This window comes from Schistocerca cancellata, chromosome 9 (genome assembly GCF_023864275.1).
Source record: "Schistocerca cancellata isolate TAMUIC-IGC-003103 chromosome 9, iqSchCanc2.1, whole genome shotgun sequence".
NCBI lineage: Eukaryota > Metazoa > Arthropoda > Insecta > Orthoptera > Acrididae > Schistocerca > Schistocerca cancellata.
This window is the reverse complement of record NC_064634.1, coordinates 291,703,808-291,716,004: the sequence shown is the minus strand read 5'-3', so window position 1 is coordinate 291,716,004 and position 12,197 is coordinate 291,703,808. Positions and strand designations below refer to the sequence as shown.

The 12,197-nt window shown below is 41.2% G+C and overlaps 1 pseudogene; it reads left to right on the top strand.

Annotated features, from left to right (window-relative positions):
- The first annotated feature begins 8,109 nt into the window (after window positions 1-8,109).
- LOC126102293 (5S ribosomal RNA) lies at window positions 8,110-8,227 on the top strand (annotated as a pseudogene).
- The last annotated feature ends 3,970 nt before the right edge of the window (window positions 8,228-12,197 follow it).

The window sequence follows — 12,197 nt, the reverse complement described above, 5'->3', positions numbered from 1 at the left end:
AGGATTCGAACCTGCGACCGCAGCAGCAGCGCGATTCCGAACTGAAGCGCCTAGAACGGCTCGATCACAGCGGCCGGCTGGTGAAGAAGTGGCGGGTTGAAAATTTTCAACGGTAGTTAAAAGGCTGTCGTTGTTTCACACCGGCACATTGCGTGTCCTTGTTGGCTGAGGAAACAAAGCGTGGAAACGACGGGAGGAGTTAATTTACACCTGGAAGAGGGGGAGGGATCGAGGGAAAAGGAACTGTAAGAAGCTGTTCCCGGCAGGCTAAGTGCAAAGAGCTGTGGCGGCAAGGAAGAGGGTACTGCTAATACATATACACTTTTTCACAGCTGATATCTGTGATATTAATGCAAACCGAGACAGGAGATCGCACCAGGAAAATGTAAAATAATCCGTCCTCCACATTATGTTTGCGACTGTTAGCATAGATTAACCGGATAGAAAAGGTAAGGAGCAACAAGATGTGCAACTGTTGAAATTAAACTCCTCATCAGTTCGTTTCAAGAAACCAAAGTTCCTATTTCCGTATAAAAACCGTAGCTGTAAGGAAATTAAATACTACAAATTCGGGAGATACAAACTAATATCGTTTGTGAACGGTATTTCGGTTTTCTGAGAAGTTCGTGTCCAGATGAATAATATCATAGGGAATACACACTGAAGAGCCTAAGAAACTGCTACACCTGCCTTATATCGTGTTAGGCCCCCACGAGCACGGAGAAATGCCGCAGCACAATGTGGCATGGACTCAAGTAATGCCTGAGGTAGTGCTGGACGGAACTAGCACTATGAATCCGGCAATCTGTAAGAGTATGAGGGGGTGGGAATCTCTTCTGAACAACATGTGGCAAGGCATACCAGATATGCCCAATAATGTTCTTGTCTGCAGAGTTTGGTAGCTAGCGGAAGTGTTTAAGCTCAGAATAGAGTTCCTGGAACCACTCTGCAGCAATTCTGGACGTATGGGGTGTTTCATTTTCCTGCTGGAATCGCCCAAGTCAGTCGGAAAGCACAATGAACATGAATGGATGAAGGTGATCAGACAGAAAACTTACGTACGTGTCAACTGTCAGAGTCGTATCTAGACGTACAAGGGGTCCCATATCACTCCAACTGCACACGCCTCACGCCATTGCAGAACCTCCAGCAGCTTAAATAGTCCCCTGCTGGCGGGCAGATCCAGGGATTCACGAGGTTTTCTCCATACCCGTGCAAGTCCATCCGCTTGACATAATATGAAAGGGGACTCGCCTGCCCAGGTAACATGTTTCCAGTCATCAACAGACCAATGTCGGTGTTGACGGGCCCAGGCGAGGTGTAAAGCTTTGTGTTGTGCAGTCATCAAAGGTACACGAGTGGACCTTGGACTCCGAAAGCCCGTATCGATGATCTATCGTTGAATGGTTCCCATGCTGACACTTGTTGATGGCACAGCATTGATATCTGCAGCAATTTGCGGAAGGGCTGCACTTTTGTCAGTTTGAACGATTCTCTTCAGTCGTCGTTGGTCTCGTTCTTGCAGCATCTTTTTCCGACCTCAGCGATGTCGGAGATTTAATCTTTTACCGGATTCCTGATATTCAGGGTGCACTCGTGAAATTCTCGTACGGGAAAATCCCCACTTCATCGCTACCTCGGAGATGCTGTGTCATATCGGTCGTGCGCCGACTATAACACTACGTTCAAACTCACTAAATGTTGACAACTGGTCATTGTAGCAGCAGTAACCGATCTAACAACTCCGGCAGATACTCGTAGTCTTATGTAGGCGGTGCCGACAGCAGCACCGTCTTCTCCCTGTTAACATATCTCTGTATTTCAAAATGCAAGCCTATACCAGTTTCTATAGCGCTTCAGTGTAACTCAACCAAAAGTAAGTTTCATGGCTGTGTTGACACAAGAACGAGAATTAATTCTAGTATGATAGAAAGATTTCTTCTGTCATTCTTTTCGGTATTATATCAAATCGTGGCGTTAACGAGAAAACGAATAGGAGTCATTTATGTACTGTGCGATACGCACCTAAACTTCTTTTGCATCAATAACCCGAGGGTTATAACCTATCGCAATACACTCGCAGACAGCGTTCCTGTACGTAGCAGTTGGCTTTCACTGTCTACATAACGGGCATCAAGCCGGGCGAAACAAGAAGTCTGTCTGTCCGTCTGTCTCATTTCTCTGGCATGGCCCAGTTTCTGCAGCCGTTCGCTTCCTACTGAAGTTTCCCTAGCACGATGGCAAGATCTGTCACAACAGCGACGTTTACCGACAGCTTAACAAAGAAGTATATAAAAATTTACAGCTGATTAGATCAGTCTCTGAATCAAAATAGATGGTGTTATGTAGCAGACGTACATATTCAGTGAGCTGGCAGCTCAACAATTACAAGGTTAAAAGCCGTTTTGAAACGTTAATATTTTTTACGCATGAGTATGATTTTTTCAGAATGAGTGTGCACTACAATTAGCAGCAGTAAAAGTACAGTTAATTCGAATTCACTCACTATCGGTTTCTTTGTGTGTAGCGTGAGCTATTCTATCAGTGCTGTAACGGGAAGGTCAGTATTTTAGTGGTAATGTCCTTGCTTACTGAAGAATTACTGTATAAATATGTCTATAGTATTTAAATTTGTCTGCGATGTTACGAAAACTACCACAGCTGACATTTTAGATATGCTTAGTAAGCAACTAGTTTCATTCTATATGAACATCCTAAAGCGACAAAGTGGCAGATAAGTCACCTGAGGATGTTCATGGCTTAATAAAGCCACCTAAAATTACCGCTATGATATTATTCTTAACGTTCATGGTCCAAATGATTCAAATGGCTCTGATCACTATGAGACTTAACATCTGCGGTCATCAGTCCCCTAGGACTTAGAACTACTTAAACCTAACTAACCTAAGGACATCACACACATCCATGCCCGAGACAGGATTCGAACCTGCGTGGTTCCAGACTTAAGCGCCTAGAACCGCTCGGCCACTCAGGCCGGCTTAACGTTCATATTAATCAGTTGTGAAAGCATGTCATAGTAGAGTTTAGTTTGTTTTAGCCATTTCGTGCTGTTTTCTCTGCATGTGTGTTGTCAAGATTTTCTTGCAACCATGTGAACACAAGCACATTAACTAGGTTACGATACAACCACCTGAGGTTTCGCTGTCAGAATGATTTTAATTTTTTTTTGGGGGGGGGGGCAACCTGAGGAATTCTGAGTCTCGTCTGTAATTATTGCTTATTGCCAAACTTTCGCATGGCTATGCTTTAATATAATTTATGACCAAACTTCACGAGAATTCGCCTCTACAAGTATTGAAGTCGTTCCGAGTTCACATTCGCTAGCCGGCCGCTGAGGGCGAGCGGTTCTAGGCGCTTCAGTCCGGATCAGCGCTGCTCCTACAGTCGCAGGTTCGAATCCTGCCTCGGGCATGGATGTGTGTGATGTCTAGGGAACTGATGACCTCAGATGTTAAGTCCCATAGTGCTTAGAGCCATTTGAATTTGACATTAACGTGAATTGGTTAACTACAATGCAATTGCCACACTTAACTGGAATGTTGTACTTAATTGTTCAGGCAATGAAGGCAGGAGGGATTCTTATGACTGCGGAGAAATCACTTATGGGCTTCCATAAGGCTCAATATTAGGTCTACTGTTGTTTCTCACATGTGTAAACGACATACCTCTTGAGGATGACATTAGCATTGTCATCAGTCCAAACATATTTACGACAACATAAGTAAGGGTAAATAATGGTCTTAAAAGTATTATTTGGTGGTTTTCTACGAAAGGTGTAAGACACAGTTTCAAAAAAGACATAATATTTTGAGTTATATACATCTAAAGGTACCACGACACTGATAAGTGTAAGGCGTATTGAGGAAATAATGACTAGGGTGGAAATTTCAAAAATTGTAGGTGTTCGTGTTGATAATACTTTTTAAGATGCATTAAAAAAATTAACACCTCCCAAAATTATTCACTCAGCCGCATTTGCACTGCAAATCATGGCGGAGCTTGTCGACACCAATCGGTATTGCGTATTTCCATTCAATAATGCCATATGAAATAATGTTCTGGGGTAGCTCACCTTTAAGAAAGAAGTAAAGTCTTCATTGTACAAGAAGTGCTCATCCTCGACCATCTTGTAGGCCTTTGTGCAAAAGTTAGTTATTTTGACTGCTGCATCACAGTATACTTATTCCCTCATGAAGATTCCTGCAAATAATCCACAACAGTCCAAAAGGAATAATGATGTACATAATTACATCAAAAAATAAATGATAAGGTTGTCTTCAGAAATAAATGCTGACACTAAAATTTAGAGCTCGCTCCCAATGTTATAAAATATCAGAAAGACAGCAATTTTAAATCTGAAAAAAAAACCTGAAAAAGTTTTTCTTCGTACGTTTCTTCTTTTCCGTTGAAGAATGTACTTGCAATGTGTAAAAGGCAGTGGGTAGGAATTACAAACTCACACACGTATTTAAAAACGAAAAAGAGGCTTTGTAAATGGTAAGCATGAAGATATGTTTGCATATGAGTATTAATGTGAACTAAAATGCCTCGCTGCACATCAGTATTATTAACCGTAGAAAGGATCCATGGAACATGAAACTAACTAACGAAGTCTCTCATGACTGATTCGTTGAATTAAACGTTCTAGATGCACTTGCCACATATCTTCCCCTTAGATTCCGAGTTTTCGACCGTAGTCAACGTTGTTTTCCTCAGGAAAGCAAGCTATCGTCAAAGAATTAACGGAATCACACGGGTGCAAATGATGTAATAGTGTCCTCTTCTAGTGGAGATTCCGTTGGAGTCAACGATGAAGCACCATCTACATCATTTCTGTCTCAATCACGATGTATAATATGCATCAGGTGCCGGCTTCCATGCATTGCTGAGTACATAGAGCGTAGCCGGAACTCTATTAAAATTTTCAATACGAACTGCAGTTTCAGTAGTCACTTTGAGAATTGAGTCCCAGTAGTTTAAGGTACGGATTAGGATCCGTGCCTTCTCAAACAAGAAGTGTTGCTTATTCGTAAGCCCGTGCTGGACAACATTTGATGTTTCTTAAAGATGTCTGTTCTTCATGTGCTGCTGATGTCCGGGACTACGTTCAGGAACGGTTTGAATAGACTGTACCTATTGCCAAAGTCATATGGAATAACGTAAACACGTGGAACTCTGACGCTACGCCTATCCTTCACAGAGCGTAAAATCACTTTGATATCTCTACTGGGCCAGAAGACTGTTTTGGTCCGGTGCCTGTTTATAATTTATCCAATTTTACTCCGTTGAACAGAAGGGAGGTCGTATGCTGATGTTGTTGAGTTCACTGACTGAATTTGCATTTGTTTTTTCCGGAAGCGACTGACTTAATTTTCTATGCCCGACGGTCATTTCGTCGCGAGATATTTCTCGTAAGATATACTTTTAACTTTTTGTTTCCCAGGTGCTATTCACATGTGTCTGTGGATCAAAATGAAATAGGGCAAAGCTTCTGCAAATCAGTCCTCTGAGTAAAATTAAACTACCTAAGGCCAGACTGTAAACTTCCGAATAGTGACAGTGACTGTGAAAGAAAGAGAACGCTAGAGTTTCAGTATCTTGTTTATGTTTTGATGCTGTTCAGCTGTAAAGAACCGTTACTGGTCTTGAATTACATTTCAAACATTACACTGAAAATATGAGAGACTGAAGGCCTCCGTGCGCTTATGTTACTGCCTGCATTCTATATTATTTATGTTCCTACTTATCTCAACGGAGAAAGATTCATGACGTAATGACATCAATTCTGCTATTGAAACCATGGTATGGTATCCTTAGTTTACATTTCCCGAGTTAGCTGCTGCTCCGGAGAATTGTTACTACTGCGCTTATATCATCCATATCCCATATATTGTTAGTTATTAGAAAGCAATGCTATTTTCATTCACAATCCCTAAAAATTATCAGGTCTGACCTACTTCAGCAATTATATCGTCTTCAGTTAACCTAAGGTTGATGCTTTACAGAAGGGAACAGTACAGAATACAACCCGACCAGTGAGGCTGTGAATTACATGTGGTGAATAGGGTGACTGGTATGGTTATTCAGTACTGAAATGCCCCTGTTTTTTGTTTTAGATTTTCGTTTTTGTAAATATTTTAACATGCAGCAGAAATGATAGTTATATATTGCAGGTTCCCTGAAATTGACAAAACAGTCGATACCCGTCTAGCAGTTTAAATTTTTGCAGTTGTGAAGTGTGAGTTCACGGAAGGAGTTTTGTAATTGCTAATACAAAACAGATATCAGATAACAATTCATAATTATCTAAAAAATTATAGTCGCCTGACCGGTAGCCATGCCATGCTACAGTAATACAAAGCGAGTTATTTCTGCAGTCGTGCGCGGAGTGAAAGGAAGTTGTTTGTTGCATATGGGCAAAGTAGCAGAACGTGGACTATTACTGCAACTCATAAGTTGGCGTTTAAGACACCGCAAACGTCGATGACATTGGAACGATAACTCTAACTTCCTTTCTTCCTATGACCTACGGGCTACACATATAATGAACATTTCACTTTGGAGTGAACTTCACGCTTCGGTAAAATTTACTAGAACATTAAAACTGTGTACCGGACTGAGAATCTAAACTGAATCCCTGCCCTTTTTATGTTATAATCATATCGAATGGGTTACCTATGCACGATTAGCAATACACCCAACAGCTTCCACCTGTAAGTACCTCTCTGCGCTTAGTATTATGATCCAATTTTGGTAACCCTTTTTCTTATAATGGGCAAAAAAGTTGGAAAATTTAATTTTGTAGTATTTTGTAGTGTTTATGACATTCCAATGAATGGTTCAAATGGCTCTGAGCACTATGGGACTTAACATCAGTCCCCTAGAACTTAGAACTACTTAAACTAACTAACCTAAGGACATCACACACATCCATGCCCGAGGCAGGATTCGAACCTGCGACCGTAGCGGCCGCGCGGTTCCAGACTGTAGCGCCTAGAACCGCTCGGTCACCACGGTCGGCCCATTCCAATGAGTCACATGTTTTAATTACACACAAAGGTAACAGTAGCTCTTCCCTATTTGTGCTAGAACCCCTCATACACATATACTGACCAGTTTCTCCACATGTATGCCACATCAAATTAGAGTTTGGAGTTTTCGACGATTGTTATCGTTGTCTACGTCGTCATAAAGGAAAGAATATAATTTTTATTTACTGACGAAAAGGACTGTGATAATAATTTCCATATTTTGAATTTGACTTATATTTGATATGGTTTCATGCTTGAGTTCATGGCGTTTTTCCGTAAATTTAATAAACACAACATATACACATAACAGAGACTTTAGTCATCAGTAATATATTCTCCTTCGCTATTTACAACAGTCAGCCAGCGCTGGGTAATTTTTCGTTTACGCGACTATAGAAATCACGTGATTTTTAGGCGAAGAACTCGTCGAGCCATGTTCGGAACGGACCTTCATCCGGAAAGGAAGTTCCTTGAATGATGTTCGATAGAGAGCGGAAGAGGTAAAAATCTGAGGGCGCAAGATCAGGTAAACAAGCTGTGTGTGAAATGACTTCCCAACACAACTCCAGTACAGCGCTTTTTGTCAGTCTGCAGAATGCGGGCGGCCGTTGTCGTGGAGTAGGATCACTTCACGCAGTGTTCCTGGTCGTTCTTCTCGGATTGCGTCTGCAAGACGTCTTAGTTGTTGACAATAATTTTCAGCAGTGATTATTACGCCTTTGGGGAGCAACCCGTAATACACCACGCCGCCGCTGTTCCTCTAGATGCACAACATTATCTTCTGGGAATACGCGCATGTCTTTGTAGGGGGAGTTGCCGCTTTGTTTGGGCTTCACCGTTTCTCACCACCAGTAACGATACGGCATAGGAATGGTCGGTGTTGTTCACGATCAAATTGATGACGAGCAAGCATATGGCCCACCCGCTGATTCCTGTGATTTTGTCTTAAGAGCATGCTGTACCATCCGATTTCTGAACCTCCCTCATTGCATGAAAATGTTTCACGATGGTGGAATGACCGCAGCTCCTTAGATTTACCAGTTCTCAAGTAAACTGCGGCAACGGCCTTGCCGCAGTGGGTACACCGGTTCCCGTCGGATCACCGACGTCAAGCGCTGTCGGGCGTGGCCGGCACTTGGATGGGTGACCATCCGGGCCGCCATGTGCTGTTGCCATTTTCCGGGGTGCACTCAGCCTCGTGATGCCAATTGAGGAGCTACTCGACCGAATAGTAGCATCTCCGGTCAGAGAAAACCATCATAACGACCGGGAGAGCGGTGTGCCGACCACACGCCCCTCCTATCCGCATCCTCAGCGTAGGATGACACGGAGGTCGGATGGTCCCGATGGGCCACCTGTGGACTGAAGACGGAGCGCAAGTAAACTGGCGTGATTCGTTGTGAATTAATGGGTTCAAACGGTCTTCATCAAACCCCCAAGATCTTCCTGAACGTGGAGAGACAGTAACGTCAAAACGATCCTCCTTAAAATGCTATGCTGTGTACAGTGGCATTATCCAGCTACACGGCGCAAATGTTTCTGGCTACGTCCACTGCTGTCACCTCTCTATTGAAGCCAAACAAAAAAAAATATGGCAGAAATCTTCCGGTTTCTCCATTTGGCACTCCATCTTTTGGCGTCCACAGGTCGTCTCACTAACTCCAAAAGACAAAATGTCAATATGTAAACTCAAACAGCAACACTGAACTACAAATAGAAAATGACAATCGATAAATAAACCCATATCAATGGTAATATCAACATTCAAAACAAAAACGCTATAAACTTATGCACAAACCTGATACTTTAATTCAATGATTGCGATTGCGGAAGACTCTATTATGACACGAAGGAATGGCTTTCTTTAATCGTTACGCATTCAAAATCACATACCAATGTTAACAACCTGCGTTACGTTATTTATTATTGCGGAGACAATCTGTTTCTCACGAATTTGTGACTGTCTTTAGTTACTTCTTTGTCGCCTAACGAATTTTCTTTTCTGGTAAATTGCTCTAAGCTTTGATGTATATGATAATATTGTTTCTTATCCCATGGTTCAAAAAAATGGTTCAAATTGCTCTGAGTACTAAGGGACTTCACAGCTGAGGTCGTCAGTCCCCTACAATTTAGACCTACTTAAACCTAACTAACCTAAGGACATCGCACACATCCATGCCCGAGGCAGGATTCGAACCTGCGACGGTAGCGGTCGCGCGGTTCCAGACTGAAGTGCCTAGAACCGTTCGGCCAACGTGGCCGGCTCCCATGGTGTGTTAGAACCTTGCATTTAAAATCGGATGGTTCGCCTTTCGTTTCCTTATTCTAAGCTACTGAAATTATTTCCTTGGTTATCCCACTCCGTGCAGCAAATGCCGAAATGGTTCTTTAACCAGGTCATGATCAACCGATCAGCATCCTCTAATAACGCTGGATTGTGGCACACTACAAAAGTTATCACCTTGTTAAATGATAACACATTTGATGAAATTCAGTAGTAAAACAATTCTGACCATTAACGACAAACGTTTCAGAAACAGTTCTTGACCAAACGACAAATTCCACTATCCGCTTTTGAAGACGAGTTTAGGTTATAGAGATGCAAAACTTGAAAGAACGGGGTATTATGGAAAATAGTCTTACCAGAATTTGTTAGTTTGAATCTGACTACTGTATTATTTTTAAGTAAATTGATTTTTTTACTTCTTGTATAGACATTGCACTGGACTACACTAATCGTAGCAATTGGCAGACCCAGGGGAGCCTGGCATTGATCCTGTTTCGTTCGACAGGAGTTTGAAGGAATTCCTGTTTTGGCTTAACTGAGGTTTAAATTGTTTAAATGGAAAGCGTAATAATAATTTAACAATCAGGATGTGAATGTAAAGGCTGATAGGGAAAAATGTATTCAAGGTTATTGTGAAGAAACATCCTGTTTATCGTTTTCCTAGAGAAAACGTGTACCGCGCAACGCTACGGTATTTGTTCGAGAAATTTTCAGTTTAATGAATTCTTATGTTTACTCACAGTTATTTTCTGTATTCTGAGGTGAAATCTGGTTTCTGAACAGTGAGTTAACAGTATCTTCCCTTTATCGATGTTTGTGTTCGATGATGACGTGTGCACTTTGCCGCAGATAGGCTAATAACCGCTGCTAACACCGGTAAATGTATGTTGTAGTATTCGTATTACGTCAGACTGGTTATATTTAATCTATATTATAAATTAATAATAATAAGCTATTTTTGTAAAATACCAATTTTATGGTTTTGTATCATTAATAGACTATGTATGACATACAGTCCTCATTCTAAGGTCAAGTAATAATTTAAACATGGGGGAGATGTTTTATATTTTTCTGCAAATTTGAACACTTCATTGCACAAGGTGTCTAATTTAAAAAAAGAATTATAGCCTGTTGTGTACACGAGAAAATGAAATTGCTCACATACAAAATAAAAGTAACGAAAAGGAACTGACAGTACCATACTCCACATTAGTTTTTGTTCGTTTTACTTCTTGCAATTTTTAGCATGTTATGTGAATGAACGTGTTGCGTTTCAGGAAAACTGCTGTCTGCGCAAAAGTTTTTGTTTTCCTATTACTGCTCTATTTCTGCGTTTTGTCATGCTTCTTACCAGGAAGAAGAAATTAACAACGAATTATGGTTATTATCTCTTTCAGAATTAACGAAAAAAGAGAAAATCTAAAATAGTAATATTCAGAAGTTTTTTATATACCTTTCGCTAATATAAAAAGAAAATCAGCTAACCTACAGTGTCATGTATCGTCACTGGAGTAATACAGTTACTTTTAGTGGGAGACATAAATTTTTGCTTTAAAAGTGAAGGTGAAGGGAGCATGTAACAGAACATTAACTGGGTAGGCACACTTTCTGTTATCAAACAGAAATATGTTGTATTTAATCCCAGAATAACAGTCTTCCATCAGTTAAATTCGTTGATACAATTATTTCTTAACTATGATAAGTAATTGTGCAGTAATAACCCTTTAAAAATACATGTTCCTTTGATTCTTGTGTTATCTTTTATAACATGTGACCAAGAACTTACGTCGTCTACCGAAGTGTTATTCTCATTGTTTCGTTTTGCGTTCCGTAGCGTTTGAAATACAGTAGGACGGTGGAGTACGTGGATCAGTATATATCTACTGCTGGATTATCACCTTCTCTGGACTTTTGCTTGCATTACACTCTTCAGCTTTAAGCATCCGTATTTCTCCTGCACTTTTCCTAAAGTCATCTCAACACCTTCTATTAGATCGTGAACTCGGAGTTTTGTTATCTGTTGAAATCCAGAAAATAGCCTAATTTATCCATCATCTAACATTATCCTGTACACATGTCACGCGCACCATTTGATTTTATTTACTGTTATAATTACGTATTCTATTTTAATAAGTTATACTGCATGATAAAAATATGCTGCATTTGAAGACATGGTCGGAAGTCATTGTGCACACTGTTGGCTGGTAAATAAATGTTTAGAGTGATAATTCTCTGTGACAGGCAGAACGACCACCAGACTTCATGAATGTTGTTCATGTTTAGCGTTGTTACCGGGCGAGGGTGTACAAGAGAACAGCGTTTCAGATGTTGAGTGATCATTGTGACCGATGCAGGAAAGTCACGTACCTGTGTGGAACACCTTATCTGATGCAGCCCGTCACTCTAGTCTACCTTGTGCAGTGTTTCCATAAGGTGAGATTCAACAGCCGTAACGTGTTTTATAAAACGCATTTTAACCATCAGCTGTTTATTTATCCCATTAGCCATCTACCGGTTTCGGCTGTTAGCCATCATCCAGGATGTAGGCTCTGAGCACTATGGGACTCAACTGCGGAGGTCATTAGTCCCCTAGAACTTAGAACTAGTTAAACCTAACTAACCTAAGGACATCACAAACATCCATGCCCGAGGCAGGATTCGAACCTGCGACCGTAGCGGTCCTGCGGTTCCAGACTGCAGCGCCTTTAACCGCACGGCCACTTCGGCCGGCCCCAGGATGTAGGGTCCAACCTATTAGTTAAAAGCAACCTATATTCCTTTGAAACTTAGCAGTATCGAAATTACACAGTAAACCTGAACAAAAACCTGTCATAATTGGTTGATTTGGGGGAGAGGCC